Genomic DNA, 17,784 nt, shown 5'->3' with positions numbered 1-17,784 from the left:
TAGATACAGCAATAAGGAATAGCGCAGTAGGCAGCACAGTTGGAGAGGAATGGACATCTCTAAAAAGGGCCATCACAGAAGTTGGGAAGGAAAACATAGGTACAAAGAAGGTAGCTGCGAAGAAACCATGGGTAACAGAAGAAATACTTCAGCTGATTGATGAAAGGAGGAAGTACAAACATGTTCCGGGAAAATCAGGAATACAGAAATACAAGTCGCTGAGGAATGAAATAAATAGGAAGTGCAGGGAAGCTAAGACGAAATGGCTGCAGGAAAAATGTGAAGACATCGAAAAAGATATGATTGTCGGAGGGACAGACTCAGCATACAGGAAAGTCAAAACCACCTTTGGTGACATTAAAAGCAACGGTGGTAACATTAAGAGTGTAACGGGAATTCCACTGTTAAATGCAGAGGAGAGAGCAGATAGGTGGAAATAATACATTGAAAGCCTCTATGAGGATGAAGATTTGTCTGATGTGATAGAAGAAGAAACAGGAGTCGATTTAGAAGAGATAGGGGATCCAGTATTAGAATCGGAATTTAAAAGAGCTTTGGAGGACTTACGGTCAAATAAGGCAGAAGGGATAGATAACATTCCATCAGAATTTCTAAAATCATTAGGGGAAGTGGCAACAAAACGACTATTCACGTCGGTGTGTAGAATATATGAGTCTGGTGACATACCATCTGACTTTCGGAAAAGCATCATACACAAAATTCCGAAGACGGCAAGAGCTGACAAGTGCGAGAATTATCGCACAATCAGCTTAACAGCTCATGCATCGAAGCTGCTTACAAGAATAATATACAGAAGAATGGAAAAGAAAATTGAGAATGCGCTAGGTGACGATCAGTTTGGCTTTAGGAAAAGTAAAGGCACGAGAGAGGCAATTCTGACGTTACGGCTAATAATGGAAGCAAGGCTAAAGAAAAATCAAGACACGTTCATAGGATTTGTAGACCTGGAAAAAGCGTTCGACAATATAAAATGGTGCAAGCTGTTCGAGATTCTGAAAAAAGTAGGGGTAAGCTATAGGGAGAGATGGGTCATATACAATATGTACAACAACCAAGAGGGAATAATAAGAGTGGACGATCAAGAACGGAGTGCTCGTATTAAGAAGGGTGTAAGACAAGGCTGTAGCCTTTCACCCCTACTCCTCAATCTGTACATCGAGGAAGCAATGATGGAAGTAAAAGAAAGGTTCAGGAGTGGAATTAAAATACAAGGTGAAAGGATATCAATGATACGATTCGCTGATGACATTGCTATCCTGAGTGAAAGTGAAGAAGAATTAAATGATCTGCTGAACGGAATGAACAGTCTAATGAGTACACAGTATGGTTTGAGAGTAAATTGGAGAAAGACGAAGGTAATGAGAAGTAGTAGAAATGAGAACAGCGAGAAACCTAACGTCAGGATTGATGGTCACGAAGTCAATGAAGTTAAGGAATTCTGATACCTAGGCAGTAAAATAACCAATGACGGATGGAGCAAGGAGGACATCAAAAGCAGACTCGCTATGGCAAAAAAGGCATTTCTGGCCAAGAGAAGTCTACTAATATCAAATACCGGCCTTAATTTGAGGAAGAAATTTCTGAGAATGTACGTCTGGAATACAGCATTCTATGGTAGTGAAACATGGACTGTGGGAAAACCGGAACAGAAGAGAATCGAAGCATTTGAGATGTGGTGCTATAGACGAATGTTGAAAATTAAGTGGACTGATAAGGTAAGGAATGAGGAGGTTCTACGCAGAATCGGAGAGGAAAGGAATATGTGGAAAACACTGATAAGGAGAAGGGACAGGATGATAGGACATCTGCTAAGACATGAGGGAATGACTTCCATGGTACTAGAGGGAGCTGTAGAGGGCAAATACTGTAGAGGAAGAGAGAGATTGGAATACGTCAAGCAAATAATTGAGGACGTAGGTTGCAAGTGCTACTCTGAGATGAAGAGGTGCTACTCTGAGATGAAGAGGTTAGCACAGGAAAGGAATTCGTGGCGGGCCGCATCAAACCAGTCAGTAGACTGATCAACCAAAAAAACTCCAGACGACTGTAAGACTAAACGGTCAAATCATGTTTTGGTGTTCATATTTCTACCTCTACTGCATAATTCCTGCACCCAACCTTTTGCTGTGTACGCTAGTCTCACAGATACTGATTCTAAAAATTGCCCAGCTAGAATAAGCCGGAACAAGAATTACTGCATTCACTTCTGATGGCAGTCAACCGAAAAAAATGTCTGGAAAATGTCTAGGAACTAGTGGCGTAAAAAATAAAATTACCTGATCTGTATTGAAACCAGTTGACGAAACAAGAAGAGTTTAGGCATTTCAGACGCTCTTCATCTAATAAAATGCTCAAGGAATAACTTTTGTGAGAAATCGGATGAGGTCATCAACTGCAGTTCTTATCGAAGAGCTTATGAATCAAGATAATTCTCCAGAATTCGTCGGATTAAAAGTTTGCCACAAGTTAACTTCCACCCTCTTGGACCGATCGTCATTTCAACTCAGTAGCCTACAGAACAAAATTCTTCAGGGAAATAGAAGCGGCAGGATTCGAAGGCAGTGAATCGAAGAAATGATTCACTAAATGTGTGAACAGCTTAGTAGATACACTTAATTCTTCGTTCCCTAAGGATGTTCTGTACAAAAATTTGGAGGCTCACAAAACGTTAATGATGTGGGTAAGCATTCTCGCCAATAGATGTTACAGCTTCTTCAGTCTCTAAAAGTAACAATTGAAAGTACACTCCTGGAAACTGAAATAAGAACACCGTGAATTCTTTGTCCCAGGAAGGGGAAACTTTATTGACACATTCCTGGTGCCAGATACGTCAGATGATCACACTGACAGAACCACAGGCACATAGACACAGGCAACAGAGCATGCACATTGTCGGCACTAGTACAGTGTATATCCACCTTTCGCAGCAATGCAGGCTGCTATTCTCCCATGGAGACGATCGTAGAGATGCTGGATGTAGTCCTGTGGAACGGCTTGCCATGCCATTTCCACCTGGCGCCTCAGTTGGACCAGCGTTCGTGCTGGACGTGCAGACCGCGTGAGACGACGCTTCATCCAGTCCCAAACATGCTCAATGGGGGACTGATCTGGAGATCTTGCTGGCCAGGGTAGTTGACTTACACCTTCTAGAGTACGTTGGGTGGCACGGGATACATGCGGACGTGCATTGTCCTGTTGGAACAGCAAGTTCCCTTGCCGGTGTAGGAATGGTAAACCGATGGGTTCGATGACGGTTTGGACGTACCGTACACTATTCAGTGTCCCCTCGACGATCACCAGAGGTGTACGGCCAGTGTAGGAGATCGCTCCCCACACCATGATGCCGGGTGTTGGCCCTGTGTGCCTCGGTCGTATGCAGTTCTGATTGTGGCGCTCACCTGCACGGCGCCAAACACGCATACGACCATCATTGGCACCAAGGCAGAAGCGACTCTCATCGCTGAAGACGACACGTCTCCATTCGTCCCTCCATTCACGCCTGTCGCGACACCACTGGAGGCGGGCTGCACGATGTTGGGGCGTGAGCGGAAGACGGCCTAACGGTGCGCGGGACCGTAGCCCAGCTTCATGGAGACGGTTGCGAATGGTCCTCGACGATACCCCAGGAGCAACAGAGTCCCTAATTTGCTGGGAAGTGGCGGTGCGGTCCCCTACGGCACTGCGTAGGATCCTACGGTCTTGGCGTGCATCCGTGCGTCGCTGCGGTCCGGTCCCAGGTCGATGGGCACGTGCACCTTCCGCCGACCACTGGCGACAACATCGATGTACTGTGGAGACCTCACGCCCCACGTGTTGAGCAATTCGGAGGTACGTCCACCCGGCCTCCCGCATGCCCACTATACGCCCTCGCTCAAAGTCCTTCGACTGCACATACGGTTCACGTCCACGCTGTCGCGGCATGCTACCAGTGTTAAAGACTGCGATGGAGCTCCGTATGCCACGGCAAACTGGCTGACACTGACGGCGGCGGGGCACAAATGCTGCGCAGCTAACGCCATTCGACGGCCAACACCGCGGTTCCTGGTGTGTCCGCTGTGCCGTGCGTGTGATCATTGCTTGTACAGCCCTCTCGCAGTGTCCGGAGCAAGTATGGTGGGTCTGACACACCGGTGTCAATGTGTTCTTTTTTCCATTTCCAGGAGTGTACATTAGGAATATCTGAATAGTTATGGAAAAGACGTTTCATCAACGTCGTGACAGCAAACTTTAATCAGGATATACTTGAACATCATTAAGATCTCTGAGATATACTGATCATCCGTCACTATTAGTCTTCGAGAGCTTGCACATGTTACAGTGTGTTTGCATTCCTGCTAAACTTCCGTTATCTTCCAGTGAAAACCGTGAAAAGAAATGCAAATTTTCTTTTATGTCACACGTAAGCCAGAGGCGGATATTAGCTAGAGATATACAGTAAAAGAACAGAGGCAGAGTTCTGGAACTGAGAGAAACAATGTTTCACATAACTTGACAGAGGCTCAACACGATTCAAAACATATACTGGAAAGTCTTGAAAGCTACTAGGCAAAACAATGTTTTGTTTAACATCTTTCACGTTATGTGGTGCATCTAGCAAGAAGATTCCCAAAATGCCTGAAGTGGTTGTTCCTTCTATATGGGAATTCCTCTTACGTGTCACCCTCTTTACTGAACTCTATTAGAGATAATGGCTCTTCTACAGGAAAGTCATTTCTTATGTAAATATTGGGGCAACCTACGTACAAACGCACTCTGCATTGTTGTCAGATGTATCGGCGATGACGTCATCCAAGATGGCGGCGTACAGACTTGGCAACAGTGCATGACATCATCCAAGATGGCGGCTGTGACGTCATTCAAGATGGCAGATTTTGACGGGAAGCTTGAATTTTGGCGGAAGAAGGTCAACTGGGCTGCCTCCACTAACATAACCCCCTCCCCAAGAAAAATGACAGGAAGTTCAAATTCCAACAGGATAATACATCATACCACAGTTATCTATACTAACATAAGAAAATCGCAGGAAGATAGGTCACTGGGGCTACCCACACTAACCTAAGTCACCCGACCGACACTGCATCCTATGAACTGACGCCAAGTTTGCATTTTGGCAGTAAACAAAGGTCAATTCAGGTATCTCTACTAAGCTAAGAAAATGGAGCGAAAGAAAGGACACTTGGACTAACCTCAGTCACCCGACCGCCACCTCCTCCTAAGAATTCGTGGGAAAACGACTTGACCAGTGCTGGACATAAGTCTTTATTCTGCATGCACCACTCTTTGTTTAAGCAATTTCATGCAGCACAGCCATCCAGTATGTTCACCATGAGGTCTGAACTCCAACTGACTTAGTACACGGTACCGCCACCAGAGGGCACTCTCATCTGTTACGGAACTCAAGATGGCAGGAAACAGTGTATTCGCCACAAGATCTGGACTCAAAGTGGCCTAGTACACAGCGCCACAACCAGAGGATGCTGTCGCAAAGATGGCGGCCATGACATCAGGTGATGACGCAAGTACCTTTAACCAAGATGGCGGCAACCAGTGTGTTCACCATGAGGCCTAGTACATATTGACACAACCAGAGAGCGCTAAAGTGGACTTAGAATGAATTTTTGCGAATGCCAAACCCACCTGCACTTGGAAGGAAACTGTTAAAGTCTCCACCACGATGCTCAACCGACCGCCACGTCCCCTCACCAACCCATGTTGGTGGGCTAATGGGCACTAGCATGTACTAACATGCACTAACGTGTACTAATGTGCACAGCACATGACGTCATCCAAGATGGCGGCAGTGACATCGGTTGATGACGGAAATGATACACCCCCCTGTTGGGAGGTTTGAATTTTATCAGGAAGATAGGTCAATTGTGCTACCTCTGCTACCCTAAGAAAATGGCGCAAAATAAAAGACACTTAGACTACCTCAACTAACCTAAGTCAACAGAAGTCCCTCTCCTCCTAGGGATTTGTGGGAGAAGGACTCAGCCTGCACTGGGCTGATGGACAGAGGAAGGAGTGCACATTATTTATTTTGGAACAATTTCTTTAGGGATCGAGTATATTTATTACACTGAAACAAAACACATGTTTTGACATGTTTGGGGTTATGTCACACAGCCTACAGACACGTGAACCACTAAAAGACTCTACAAACATGCTTGCTAATCATCAATTGTCGAAATCTTGCACCAGTCTTTATTTAAACAATTTGAACCATTACCGCCATCCGGTGTGTTCACCACGAGGTCCAGAGCCCAACTGACCAAGTGCACAGCACCACCACCAGAGCTTGCTATCATCCCTGTCATCTGTTTGATCGCTTTCTCTCTATCGTCATTCTAACGGGACTCACTGATGTGTGGATACGAACGTCACAGATCGTGGTGTTCCACCTCTCATGACATGTGTGTGTGTGTGTGTGACGCGCATACATACGTCACAGATGCTATACAAAAACCTGATATACAAAAACTCTTCCACCACTCCTAAGTAATTCAGTACACTGATGTGCAGACACGAAATCGTAAACTGTCCAAATAACGCATAGCACAGCCTACAGACCTGCACGCCAAATAATCAAACAGATGTGCGCAAGCACCATCCGCCACCCCATGTCCACTAGACCATACAGGAGGTTAATGGCTGCCCCCGTGAAGTGACGCGGCCGTCAGCTGTCAAACGACACATTCGCCACTTTCATACTTAAGACGGGAGAATTTCCTTACAAAATACGTGATCACCTAGGCGCTGGACACAGGTAAATGTTGCCTCTATTTTCGAGTAAACAGCCACTGTTATACCGAGATCACAGAACTCCAAAGCGCAATCATGCAGCCCCCATATGCAAGACACCTCCGGGCAGCACGTGTCTTCACCGGTGATGACAGAGTAGCTACAAACCTTTGCTAATGTATCTAACGCGGTTCTCAATCTTACACATGTGTCACGTGACTATGTAAAAAACATGAACTGAGTCGACCTTGCAGAAATTTTATAGTGCCCCAGAAATAGTTAACACTCGCTTTCTTGATGTCTCAGATTGTATGCACGAAAATTATTGCCCTAAAATCAACTGTTTACGAAAATAACGCTGAATAACGTCGAATGCAGTCTTCCTCGCGGACCTAACGTGGTACCCACTCCATCGTGTTACCCTTCCTGCTTTCAACACACACAAACGTCCCCTCTGCTATGTAGAGGCTCCTATATCACAGCACAAAGAATGTGAATGAATCGAGCATTATGATTGGCTCTTATCAAATTTACCCACCGAATTACAGATGCCACCGGTATCGAAGCAATATTCATCTTTTCTTTCTTTCAGCAAGCAGAACTTTCAGCGGTAAAATTATTTCGCACAGATCTCTAAATTGCACACACAGTTAAACCTGGAAAGTTGTCTACAGAACATCATATACATACGAGACGCACTAGAATATTGGAAACCAGGATTATATTTACCAGTCTACCTACAATTAAATATTATTACGATTTCCGCAACAGTCTGACACCAGTCATTGTACACATAATTTCTGCTCTTGACAGTTGTGCTTCTGGAACGAATCTCAGTATCTATAATACACATAATTTTCCACATAAAAAATCTCTCACGGTTATCGATGTGCTGAATCAATGCATCCCAGTCATCCTCTCTAGCCATGCCACAACATAAAGCATAGTAACTTTACAGCGCAATATATACACATTTTATACAACATAAGCCACAGTAACTTTACAATAAAATATGAACACATTTTACACAAACAGCACATTTACCTTTTATATCTGTACAGCACCCGAAAAAATTGTGGTATGTCTACACTCATACCGGCTATATGTCACGATGCTCCTCAGTCCTAGGGAAGCACTGTCGGCCTTTTCTTTCTTTCTACAGACGTGGCATTCAGCGGCAATAAACTATTTTACACTGCTCACCATATTGCACCAACAACTAAATCTTGCAAAGTGATATACCTATCGCCAAATACGGAAAGACTGTTACTCAATTACACTGTTCTCCTACTGAAGAAAGGAGCTTGAATATTAGAGCATGAAACCGATATCCACCCCAGCAGTATATCACCGCGTACCATGTCGATGTAGTAAACATACAATTCATGTCCTCCGCCATACAAAATCATCCCTTTTACATCAGAGCACCCTCAGTGGACTGAAGTAGCTTTCAGAACTGTTCTACAAAGTCCTGATCGTTTCCCATCAGCACAAACGCGTTACAGTTTAGGCTCCGATCCTGCTTTCTTGCTTACTCGCTTTTCTATGCACATCTCCAGACTCGGGGATTACAATAACACATCAATTTTCACATGGTTTACCATAATATTAGCCCGTTTTCGAGATACATTTCGATATCAAACACGAGGCAGTATCCTACCGTTTGCTAGCACAACATAATTCCCAAGATATAGACTGGAAATTATTTCTCTACAAACCCCCATACTTAAAGCAACGTTCAGGGTGCTGTAAACCACTGTGTAACTGATATTTCCACTCTCGAATACCGATATCGGTGATATAACAAATTCAAAATCATTCTTGTAATTTACAAGCCAACTAAGGTCTTTCCCATGACCAGACAACAGACAAACGGGTGTTCCACATGGTGGATGCACCCCTCAACTAAATAAAGGCGCGAAATGTGCAGAAGCAGTCTACTGAAAAATTGACATGGGAGGGAAAAACAGTCCAGCGCAAACGCACCTCCATACACAATCTTCTCAAATTTCCACTTTATCACGAAAGCCGTCCAACACATACTAAGTATTAGTTTGCTATTCGGTCGTCTAGACGATGGCAAAGTTAACTCAGGAACATTCCTACACTCGAACAGGCCTCTGCATTCGAACGGCTGCTGCCGTTAATGGGAAACATGAATCATTCCCACCACAGGCCATACATGCACGGAATCATTCAATGAAACCATTCACATATATCTTTTATCATTATACTAGCAATTAAATGTTACGATCACGGTCTCAATTGAACAGCATTCGACAATGAGTGAAGTATCCGAAATAGACCCTGCTAAAGGCTGTGGCTCTGGGAATAGAAATATCTGTACCATCCTTATGAAAGGACACAGTCATATCCTTTACACATATTGGAACAAAATGGCTTTGAGCACTATGGGACATAACAGTTGAGGTCATTAGTCCCCCATATTGGAAGACAAACACATACATTATAAATGTGATACTCAAATGCGAACATATAATGCATCCCCCCCCCCACCCCACTACCACTAAGTATAATAACACTTGACCAATAAATCATCCACATCATGCAAAATAATACTGACCGAAAATCAATGACAGGTGGGCATGTCCCTTAGGTTTTTCTTGTGAGTGCTACCATTGTGTCTTGGAAGGAGAGACGTAATCGGCCAGATGTTAAAAAAAAAAACCGACCGCAACAACTACTGTATGTTACCGTCACATGCGGTCCTCGTTCTACAGCTGCACGCAAGAATGCATGTTAAAAGCCATAGCCGCTTTAAAAATTGAGGTATGAGATTACCTCCGAATGAGGTGTCTTTTTTTCCAGACAAGCACCACGACGGTGATCACAGGAATGTGTATTATCAGACAAACACGTAGCCCATGATGCACCCTCATGATAAAATTGACGCATTATGAAAGTGATTCAGTTAAGGAACGGTGTATGTGAGCGGTATTTGTGATTTCCTCACACGGCACCAGTTAGATAAATCTATAGTATTTGTAGTGAATTCTGTCTCGATACCATAGTAGAGGTTCTGCGATACACCCACCGAGTTACAATCGATGACAGATTGAGAAGGAACACAAACAGTAGTAGTAAATGATGTGCTGATTGAGGTCGTAAGAAAATGTCCACTAGCTTCTAAGATCTCTAGTGTTAAGCTATATGCTAGAAATGATGCCCATGATTTCGAAACAGGTCTCTCTATTCAAGAACATACCTGAATCAGATCACACCCACAAGTGAATGATATTTATGGCACTCTCATATCTCGCAACGAGTCTCCTTCATAGAACCTGTCTGCTCCAGAAAAATTACAACCTGGTTTTACCCAGTCCCTACGCTTCTTGCACTTCCGCCCATTTCTACAGCTTCATGCATGTGATCGTTCGATTTTGAATCAGAACTGAACAGAAGTCGGAGAAAACCACACCCACTACCTTCTGCAACTCGTGTAGAAACAGAGGGAACTGAGTTAGTGCGACAGGAGCATGTTTTGACCATTCTGTGGAAATACGTGCATTGTGGTGCATCCCCAAACTACATACAGGTACTAAAGAACCGCTTCCATTAAAATCTATCACCCCAACATGCTATCATCTTTATTCTCTACCCCAAAACAGAGAAAAATCAAGAACTATAGAAGATTCACTAACTTCATCCGATATAGAACTCACCTCGTCACCATTGCTCGCGGAATGACGCATAGCTGCAGCGCGCTTCCAGTGTAGAAGGAGATTTAACAGTGCTTTCCCAGAACAATGCAGCGTGCAGCCCTCCAAGCATTCATAATGGTATACCTAGTCCCTCACAGAATTTACACCTCAAACTGCTGCTGTTACTACCACTTGTGTGGCACGATCCTACTAAATATACAGGCACTGCAGAGGCTACTTTAAAGTTTGATCACCTATACTCTAGACGAATGATCGTATCCCACAGACCACACTAATTCGCATGAGACGCCCACTATGGTCCTGTTTAGTTGTTTGAAACACTGTTTTCTAATATGCTTTTGTACAATGACAAACATTTCGTTTTTCTGCCACGACTTTGAGGCCTTTGGGCCTTTGCCTGGTTCTAAACTGACATTAAGAACTTCTGATCCATGGAATTTTGCAGGAAACTAGACGTTGCACTGCATAAATCATGCTCTTACGGCAGATAGCATAACACATCACACATCGGCTGATATTAAATAAAAGATAGTTACAATATAAGGAAACTGGAAGAGTTTTATAGCGGTGACATAGGTTTCCAAACTATAGTCCGAAGGTGATTCACGAGCTCTACATTTAGACTCGCCTCTCACACTGGTGGAATACCTGATGGCTCAGTGTTCCCTTTCGAACGATTCCTCATATTGCACTCATGTACGCGATCAGTGTTTCTCCGCCCCAGAAGGTGCTGTCCATCCAGCAAAACTCTTTCCTCAACTTAAACAAGCGATATCTCTCAATCATTATGTGGCAACCAACAGCATGCCAGTGCACAGATGGTGTGGAAAATACACTATCGATGTGCGGTAATAATAAGCATCACAGCTGATTGTGCGAACAATTTTAGCAATTTTACAGTAAATTCAACACAGGCAAATGATGTGACAGCATGTTTCCCCAATTTCAGTATCATAGCTAAACCACCCCTTCTCCACTCTGCGAGTATAATTGCGAACATGGATAGATGACTGGGCAGTACGTCCATTCCAAGTCCTCACCCATCTCGTGATGAGCCCATGTGGAGGAGCTTAATGCTACTTATCGATGTATAGTAACAGATTTCAAAGTACCATGATGTAATAGCAGACAGTTAAAAAGAATGTGAAACAAATTATTTTTATGTGTGATGGAGCTCCAGATCGATGCAGTTCGACGCATTTTTACGTAAATCAACCAAGCTATCAACTCTAAAGTATTGTTCTAGAATCTAATATCGGTACCTAGAAGGTACTGGCAAGAGAGAACATAAACACACGCACTCTTAAGGCTACAACGTTCTGCACTTAAAACGGGCTATAATGTTAGATCATCTGCGTTTCCGACCTCTGTGGAGTAAAGAATGTATCGTTGTTAATTTTTCATTGTGAGAAATATATTTCAAGCACATGACATACATCCTTCTTCCGCGTTTCTCTACAGTAAACTATTTTACTGAACCATAAAAACGAAAAAATAACTACTTCTGTAGGACACTTAACTGTGCATGATACAAGCACAATATATCTTTCTGGAGGTGTTTAGTGTCTACTGTTCACATCCGATCACGGTTCAGAAATTATATGATGCCTCCGTCAGGCCTATATAAAATGACTGTTAGTAGTGGGGGATACCTCCTACATGGAAACAGATAAACGCACCGCAGCAGCGTCAGACATTTGACAATTACTAGTCATTCCGTCACTAACTCTGTAAACAGCACATCTGCCAGGCAAATGGGTACACGGGGATTACAGCACCTGTCAAGCACCTGTTGCTAATTTAGTTATTATGCTGAAGTCTCGATTTTGAACCTGAGATGCGACAGGGGGGATGGAGTATATCGCATATATCAAAGTTTGTTTAGAGGAATGTGTCAGGTTGCATCACACATGAGATGGAAGTCCTTTGATGACTGACAGGTTTACTGTTAACGATCTCAAGCAGAAAAAATGTTTGAAATGGCTCTGAGCACTCTGTTACCCTTTAACGCAGATACAAGTAAGTTTATCGTTGAATTGTTCTCTGTCCTCCTGAAAAATATCAAATACAGTAGTCAACTCGCATTTATCACTGCTTCCTCAGTAGACATACAGTATAATGCCTCCTCGGCAGAATAAAACTGACTGCCTCCCCTATTCTCTTTGTTTCGATGTCACCGTTTTCTCGGATTCCTCTTGCTGCCGCATACTTGTTCCCATGTACAAATTGTTTGGCGCGAACCAGAAGATACACAAGTACTTCCTCCATTTCCCCGCATTTCGGTTTATATTTGGACAATTTATACCTATTCACTCGTCATGTTTCGCAATTCTATCCATTTTATGTCAGATCTATCCATGCAGTCATGATATAACCTCTCGTTCTGTGTTCTAAAATTGCCTGTAAATGTAGCACAGCTGCCAACAACACCTACCCCAAATGCACTGATCAGGATTCGTAACATAGCACTGTACTCGACTGTATCCAGTCACCCACACATTTGGAGAGGTTTTCTCTGTTATTTGTATGTCTGTGTATATGCATGCCTCGCGGTAGGCTCCCAGGACACACAATAGACATGAGCTATCGTTCGAATGAAGATCCGCCAAGCGATATATCCAGAGCAATGTTGAGATGTGGATCCACAATATGCCGATTACGGGTTAGGGCTACAAGGTCGATCCACCACGTGCTATGTACGAAGCTGTGTTGAGATGCGGGTCCACAATATGCCAAGCACTGGATAGTGTTTGAAATTTGATCCACCACATGCAATGTACGAAGCAGTGTTGGGATGCAGATCCATTTTTCAGGAGAACAGAGAACCATTCATCTCTAAACGTACTTGCATCTGAGCTAAAGGATAACAGAGGGTGGAGGGGTGATCGATTGAGATAGAGGTTTAACAAGGTATGATTTAATGGTTAACTGATGAATTCTAGAGAAGGACAAGTTGCTGCTGGTCAATTTTTCCAGTGTTCTGTCCGGATGCATCAGTCGCGTGAAATAGCCTGCATTCTAGTTGTATACAGCCATGTGCTCTGCATGTGGTTTAAAGCACAGTCTACTTGCGATCGTTAATGGTAGACCTGTCAGTATCAGAGAACTCCCATCTCATGTGTGATGCAACTCGACACATTCCTCTAAACAAACTTTTATTTATGCGATGTATTCCATCCCCCCTGTCGCATCTATGGTGCAAAATTGAGCCTTCAGCATCATAACTCAGTTAGCAATAGGTACTCGTCAGATGATGTAATCCCCGTGTACCCATTTGCCTGACAGATGTGATGTTTACAGAGTTAGTTGTCGGAATGACTTGTAATTTTCAAATGTCTCATGCTGCTGCGGTGCGTTTATCTGTTTCCCACTACTAACAGTCATTTTATAAATGCCTGACGGAGGCATCGTATAATTTCTGAACCGTGATCGGATGTGAACAGTAGACACTAAACATCTCCAGAAAGGTATATTGTGCTTGTATCATGCACAGTAAGTGTTCTACAGAGGTAGTTATTTTTTCGTTTTATGGTTCAGTAAAATAGTTTACTGTAGAGAAACGCGGAAGAAGGATGTATGTCATGTGCTTGAAATATATTTCTCACAATGAAAAATTAACAACGATACATTCTTTACTCCACAGAGGTCGGAAACGCAGATGATCTAACATTATAGCCCGTTTTAAGTGCAGAACGTTGTAGCCTTAAGAGTGCGTGTGTTTATGTTCTCTCTTGCCAGTACCTTCTAGGTACCGATATTAGATTCTAGAACAATACTTTAGAGTTGATAGCTTGGTTGATTTACGTAAAAATGCGTCGAACTGCATCGATCTGGAGCTCCATCACACATAAAAATAATTTGTTTCACATTCTTTTTAACTGTCTGCTATTACATCATGGTACTTTGAAATCTGTTACTATACATCGATAAGTAGCATTAAGCTCCTCCACATGGGCTCATCACGAGATGGGTGAGGACTTGGAATGGACGTACTGCCCAGTCATCTATCCATGTTCGCAATTATACTCGCAGAGTGGAGAAGGGGTGGTTTAGCTATGATACTGAAATTGGGGAAACATGCTGTCACATCATTTGCCTGTGTTGAATTTACTGTAAAATTGCTAAAATTGTTCGCACAATCAGCTGTGATGCTTATTATTACCGCACATCGATAGTGTATTTTCCACACCATCTGTGCACTGGCATGCTGTTGGTTGCCACATAATGATTGAGAGATATCGCTTGTTTAAGTTGAGGAAAGAGTTTTGCTGGATGGACAGCACCTTCTGGGGCGGAGAAACACTGATCGCGTACATGAGTGCAATATGAGGAATCGTTCGAAAGGGAACACTGAGCCATCAGGTATTCCACCAGTGTGAGAGGCGAGTCTAAATGTAGAGCTCGTGAATCACCTTCGGACTATAGTTTGGAAACCTATGTCACCGCTATAAAACTCTTCCAGTTTCCTTATATTGTAACTATCTTTTATTTAATATCAGCCGATGTGTGATGTGTTATGCTATCTGCCGTAAGAGCATGATTTATGCAGTGCAACGTCTAGTTTCCTGCAAAATTCCATGGATCAGAAGTTCTTAATGTCAGTTTAGAACCAGGCAAAGGCCCAAAGGCCTCAAAGTCGTGGCAGAAAAACGAAATGTTTGTCATTGTACAAAAGCATATTAGAAAACAGTGTTTCAAACAACTAAACAGGACCATAGTGGGCGTCTCATGCGAATTAGTGTGGTCTGTGGGATACGATCATTCGTCTAGAGTATAGGTGATCAAACTTTAAAGTAGCCTCTGCAGTGCCTGTATATTTAGTAGGATCGTGCCACACAAGTGGTAGTAACAGCAGCAGTTTGAGGTGTAAATTCTGTGAGGGACTAGGTATACCATTATGAATGCTTGGAGGGCTGCACGCTGCATTGTTCTGGGAAAGCACTGTTAAATCTCCTTCTACACTGGAAGCGCGCTGCAGCTATGCGTCATTCCGCGAGCAATGGTGACGAGGTGAGTTCTATATCGGATGAAGTTAGTGAATCTTCTATAGTTCTTGATTTTTCTCTGTTTTGGGGTAGAGAATAAAGATGATAGCATGTTGGGGTGATAGATTTTAATGGAAGCGGTTCTTTAGTACCTGTATGTAGTTTGGGGATGCACCACAATGCACGTATTTCCACAGAATGGTCAAAACATGCTCCTGTCGCACTAACTCAGTTCCCTCTGTTTCTACACGAGTTGCAGAAGGTAGTGGGTGTGGTTTTCTCCGACTTCTGTTCAGTTCTGATTCAAAATCGAACGATCACATGCATGAAGCTGTAGAAATGGGCGGAAGTGCAAGAAGCGTAGGGACTGGGTAAAACCAGGTTGTAATTTTTCTGGAGCAGACAGGTTCTATGAAGGAGACTCGTTGCGAGATATGAGAGTGCCATAAATATCATTCACTTGTGGGCGTGATCTGATTCAGGTATGTTCTTGAATAGAGAGACCTGATTCAAAATCATGGGCATCATTTCTAGCTGATAGCTTAACACTAGAGATCTTAGAAGCTAGTGGACATTTTCTTACGACCTCAATCATCTACTACTACTTATTCTGTTACTGCTCAATAAGTCGTGGCCTATAACTCAGTGGATATATCGCAGAACCTCTGATATGGTATCGAGACAAGATGCGCTACAAATACTATAGAATTGTGTAGCTAGGGCGGTGTGAGGGAGTCGCAAATACCCGTCACATACCACGTTCCTTAGCCGAATCACTTTCAAAATGCCGTAACTTTATCATGAGTTTGCATTGTGGGCTACATGTTGGTCTGGTAATACACATTCCTGCGATCGCCTTCATGGTATTTGTCCGGAGAAAAACACATCATTCAGTGGTAATCTCGTACTTCAATTTGTAAAAGGGGTATAGCTTTTAACATGTATACTTATGTGCAGCTGTAGAAGCAAGACCGCTTGTGACGGTAACATACAGTTGTAGTTGCAATCAGGTTTTTTTGACACCTAGCCGATTACCTCCCTCTTTCTAAGACACAGTGGTAGAACTCGCAAGAGAAACATGAGAGACATGCCCACCCATCGTTGATTTTTGGTCACTATTATTTTGATTGGTGTGTTATCATTTATTGGTCAAGTATTATTATACTTAGTAGTAGCGGTGGGGGGTGGGGGGGGTGCGTGATATGTTCACACTTTATCATCAGCCTTATAATGTATGTGTTTGTGTTCCGATATGTGTAAAGGAGATGACTATGTCCAGTCATATGGAAGGTACAGATATTTCCATTTCCAGAGCCACTGCCTTCAGCAGGGTGAATTTCCGATACTTCGGTCACTGTCGAATGCTGTTCAATTGAGTGCGATCGTAACATTTATTTGTAAGTATAATGACAAAAGATTTATGTGACTGGTTCTCTCGAATGATTCTGTGCATGCATGGCCTGTGGTGGGAATGATTCACGTTTCCCATTAATGGCAGCAGCCGTCCGAATGCACAGGCCTGTTGGAGTGTGGGAATGTACCTGAGTTAACTTTGCCGTCGACTAGACGACCAAATAGATAACTAATATTTAGTATGTGTTGCGTGCTTTCGTGATGAAGTGGAAATATGAGAAACTGTGTATGGAGATGCATTTGCGCTGGACTGTTATTCTCTCCGATGTAAATTGTTCACTTGACTTCTTCTGCACATTTCACGCCTTTATTTAGTTGAGAGAAGATCGACTGTGGTGTGTGTATCTACCATGTGGGAGCCACGTTTGCCTGTTCTCTAGACATGGGAAAGATTTTAGTCAGTTGGTAAATTATAGGGATGATTTGGAATCTGTTACATCACCGACATCGCTATTTGAGAGTGAAAATATCAGTTTACTCTATTTGTTACTAGTTACTCTGCGGCTTACAGCACCCTGCACCTTGCTAAAGTTTGGGCATTTGTAGAGAAATAATTTCCCGTCTATATCTTGGGAACTGTGTTGCGCTAGCAATCGGTTGGATACTGCCTCATGCTCGATATTGAAATGTACCGCGAAAATGGCCTAATATTATGGCGAACCATGTGAAATTAGGTGTGTTCTTGTAATCCCAGTGTCTGGAGATGTGAGTAGAAAAGCGAGTAAGCAAGAAAGCAGGATCGGAGCGTAAACTGTAACGCGTTTGTGCTGATGGGAAACGATCAGGAAAAGCGAGTAAGCAAGAAAGCAGTTTCGGAGCAAAAACAGGATCGCGTTTGTGTCGACGGGAAACGATTCCGAATTTTTAGAACAGTTTTGAAAGCGACTTCAGTCCACTAAGGGTGCTCTGATGTAAAAGGGATGATTTTGTATGGCGGAGGA

The sequence above is a fragment of the Schistocerca gregaria genome, chromosome X, assembly GCF_023897955.1.
Source record: "Schistocerca gregaria isolate iqSchGreg1 chromosome X, iqSchGreg1.2, whole genome shotgun sequence".
Classification (NCBI taxonomy): domain Eukaryota; kingdom Metazoa; phylum Arthropoda; class Insecta; order Orthoptera; family Acrididae; genus Schistocerca; species Schistocerca gregaria.
The sequence above is the reverse complement of the archived record's forward strand: the minus strand, read 5'-3'. Positions refer to the sequence as shown.